General features: G+C 37.7%; 1 long non-coding RNA gene across 1 annotated transcript; it reads right to left on the bottom strand.

Moving 5' to 3' along the window:
* Nucleotides 1-405: 405 nt before the first annotated feature.
* Nucleotides 406-3,528, bottom strand: LOC146771179 (uncharacterized). Its single transcript, XR_014975173.1, has 2 exons — nucleotides 3,394-3,528; nucleotides 406-3,307 (listed from the first exon to the last, which is right to left on the bottom strand). It is a non-coding gene; the product is annotated as an uncharacterized LOC146771179 (long non-coding RNA).
* Between the last annotated feature and the right edge of the window lie 776 nt (nucleotides 3,529-4,304).

Below are 4,304 nucleotides of genomic sequence, written 5' to 3'. Positions count from 1 at the left end.
TAGTGAGATATAGCATGATTCCTACAGCACATTTAGCACAAGACCTACTTTGGTGCATCCCTGTGGCACTTAGGCAATTCTAATGTTGGTCGTTTGGGCCTCATCCATGCACTCTATGTTCCTGTCTGTAAGTGATCTAGCTTACTTGCAGGTAACCAAGCAGTTTCTTCAACCCACTGATCTCTCTCTCTCTGACCTGCAGATTGTGCATAGATCTGCACAGCAAGTAATTAACTCAATCAGATATTATACTGAGATTGTAAATTGTGACCTGTAGATTGAAGTCTCATTAAATACTTGAGTCATCAGCTATTTAAATAATTGCCAAGAAAGCCTCAGAAAACATTTGCAACCATTTCTTTAACAAACTGATGTTACAGAGTTTCAAACCTGGACATCACACGCACATTTTAACTCGAGGTACATTACCCTCTGAGCAGTTTATTAATCTGACACTACACACACATTAAGTTACAGATCTGTTTTACTAGTATTTCAAACTGTTATCTAAAGGTTACAGATCTATGATTTTCTCACGGTGTCACTGGGATTGGATCCTATAACAGACAGATCGAACAGAGATATTTACAGCAGCTTCAATTACTACATATCCTATCAGAAAATAGGACTCAGAACATAGTAGGATATATTAATATTTTCCCTCTGTCCGCTTGTCTCCATCTTTCCATTTCCTCACTGGCTATCTTCTGCTTATCCTCAACTCTCTGCTTCACTTCCCATACCTGTACCCCCCTTTTTCACTAATGCACTAGGATCTTTCACCGATTCAGGATTTTTTAAAAATCCTATATGACTCAATATTGATCTGCAATGCATTCACATATCACGTTAAAACCTTTGAAGAGACTTGCAGCTCACTGCGTAGCACTGGGAAATAGATTTTCCCATGGCAACTCGAACACTCATGATCAAAGAAGGATGAAACTATCAAATAATACATGTCACAATAAGTATATTAATGAAATATAACAACTATCAGAGTCTCCCACGATATGCAACCACAAAGATCTAAATTATTTCAAACTGGATCAGTTTTCTGCAATCTGAATACCGAAATAGGACACTTTACCCTGCATTTTTCACTCCGCAAAAACTTTTATAAGGCAGGGCTTTACAGCGCACTCTGTTACATGCATTCCCAATTCCAATGCAATTACTATTCTAACTCCAGGGAGGCATTACATTGGGGAATGCGTTGTAACAGTTTGCGGTGTAAAGGCCTGCGTTGTGAAAGTTTTTATGGAGTAAGAAATGCGAGGTAAAGGATGTTTCCCTAAATCCCCTTTTCATTATCACAGTATCATTGTTGCTGCTCTCAAGATGGTTAGTGAGTTAAGCCGGTGCTGCTTACATCTGTGTGATCTGCAGGCCAATATCTTAATCCTGGCAAGGCCATCTCAATCTGTCATTCATTTGAAGTCGGGAAATTGAGTTCTAATAAATTAGGCAGTAATGAAGACCTGGTAGTTGCAGCAGTATATAATAGCATCAACTGTATTCAATTCCTTCCCTTTAAATGAATTCAAAGGAATTGCAAATGTACCCTGTCAGTCACCCAGCACACTTTCCATACTCCAACTGTGGAGCGAGTAATCCCTGTATTGTCTCAGTCATATTTACATTCTACCCCATACAGTTCATCTCTACGTAGCGCTTCAGAAAAAGCTGCTTCACTCATGTTCTGTGAAATAGGTTGTAGACAAACTAGGGTTTTACAAATCAACATAAGTGCCAATTAACAATAAAAAATAGCCACAAGTTTCTTAGTTTCTTTTCTATTGCCAACAAATGGTTTATATCCTACATTCTTTAGGTCTCTCTTCCTACTAAAGCAATGATTCCCATGCCACCAAGGCCCTTCCATTCCATCGGTAATCACAGTCGACATCAATGGTCTTCCTATTTCTGATAATCATTGCTCCTCAACCTTCAACAGAATCTGATGCTGTCCTCATTGGCTTTAGTAACCATACCCTCCGGGCAGATGTACGTTGTATCTCAATAGCAGAAGAATAAGTCCTCTATCCTCCAATCAGGACCTACTTCAGCCCCACCATCAGGTTTAATTTAAAAATGTTCATAGAAGGATCCAGCTGGCTGCAGGATAAATACGTGTGTGGCTGAGCGGGACACTTATAATGAATATTATAGACATTATGGGCCAGATTTATCAGCCCTTTGTGCTTGTGTGATGCTACCAAAAGTGACACAAAGAGACTTGAATGGCACTTAAGCTAGTACCCCCAAGTAAATAAATAAGCGGCTTGTTTTGCATCGAGTATGTGTCCCACGGGTGGTACATGAGCATTCCCATACAATTGCCCATGGATTTTGATGCAAAATCCTATCTATTAAAGAGGTAGATTGTGCTTTATGCCTATAATGTATGCCTCCTCGAGGTAGCTGTAACGTCGGAAATGTTTGGAGAAAAGAAATCTTTTTTCTAACACATAAAAACTGGAAAACATTCTCAACTGTATAGGCATTGTATTTCGTACTGGAAGGGTACACTTCTAGTACACACCCTTGCACTACACTACAGCTTCATAGATATGGCACGTTTCTGCTCTCGTCCTTTGACGCAACTTAGTGCAGAAACGTTGTTTGCTAAGCTGCAAGGGGATCATTTTAATACATGTGGGCCTACATCAACAACCAATAAAAGTTACATTCATTAACTCTTAGTAAAATAAATGCAACTTGAACATTCTTTTGATTATTTTTGTACAATCTCCTCCATTGATTCGAGAACAGTGTAAATAATAATTTCAGGCATCAGCTTCTCATCTTTCATGCTGAATTTAAGGCATCAATCTTTTGTAATTTAGGTTAGGTGCGCAATTAGAATGTGATTGGTGATAAGGAGCATGTATGGTTTATGTACGTTTAGATCACAATCAAAGTAAAGGATGGACCATTCTTTATGTTGTCTCTTTAATGATGTTACTACTTAATGCATAAAATATGTCCCAAAATATCTATGACTGTGGTTAAATTCCCTTTTAGAATGTAGGCTTCAAAAAGAGAAGTTAGAAAAGGCAGTGTAAAACAAGAAATTTAAATTAGACTCCTTTATGTTTATTTTGTATTGTGCAAGAATCATAATTCTGCATGCTGTTTTTTTTGGGCATTCAGTGCCTTAATTTTCTCAGGAAACTTTTCACTCCAGAATGTTATTCTGTGATCTTTCAGCTTTTCTCCTGCCTTCTGCTGCAGGTTTATCTCCAGATACTGTTCACCGAGACCGTAGGCAGGCCATTCCATCAAACCATCTCCATTAGGGTTTCTGCAGAAAATACAATTAAAATTGTCGTTTATAATCAAAAGATTTTCTGTGTGAGGAATTATAAAGATACTGGTTGAGCTTCTTACCCATTTCGCGCAAAGTTTGCCCAGTAGTTCATCATTGTTCTGCTAAGGTTTTTTTCCTCATCTGTAAAATTAGCTGAGAAGTAAAACAAATATGTCATTTTCCAGTTAACAGTGACAGATCCTATGGCTGAAGAAACTTACTTACATTATCAAAATAAACAGAGCTTTTCAGGATTTACCTTTTAATTTACAAAAGAAACCTTGATGAAAACCCACTTCTCTGCTAGAAAATGGCTAGTAAAATATGTTACTGCAAAAGATTAAGTTTTATTGAATGGTAAGAAAGAGAAAATAAACAATATCAATGGTTCAAAGTGACACAACGTTACATTATATGGAATATACTGATAGATTATTCTGTTGGGCTGGTTAAAAGATAACAAGGTTAGTAACCAAGGAAGCAGTAGTTAACTTGTACTGGAAGGTCTCTGACCCCTGGAATTTGACCCAAATCCGGTTAATAAAGGAATGACAAGCTGGGAGGTGAACCCTACGGACACAGGATCGCAGGAGAACTACCAGGATCTCATTTAAGTGACCTTAACAAAATTATTTATCACCCTTATGCAGATAGATTAGCCAGCAGGGAGAGCACATTGGGGAAATGAGGGAGCGTGTGTGTAAGAAATGGTGCTATTAGTTGATAGGGATGAGAGCCCCACTCAAATAATAAACACAATCCTTTTCAGGGTGAATCATATATGTCACTAAATAAATGCTTGCCTAACCCTCTGGTAGCTTGGCACAAAGCTGTAAGGCTTATCATAAAGGCAATGTGTAAAGTGTTTATGCAGCATTACATAAAACCAATCCCAAACCAATTTAGATAAATAGAGATATTTTAATAAATAAAATGTCAAAATCCAATAGGTAGAACCAAAGCTATGATTTTGTAACATTTTTTGGTAAAA

This window comes from Triturus cristatus, unplaced genomic scaffold, assembly GCF_964204655.1.
Source record: "Triturus cristatus unplaced genomic scaffold, aTriCri1.1 SCAFFOLD_1085, whole genome shotgun sequence".
Lineage (NCBI taxonomy): Eukaryota > Metazoa > Chordata > Amphibia > Caudata > Salamandridae > Triturus > Triturus cristatus.
This window is presented reverse-complemented; position numbering and strand designations above follow the sequence as displayed.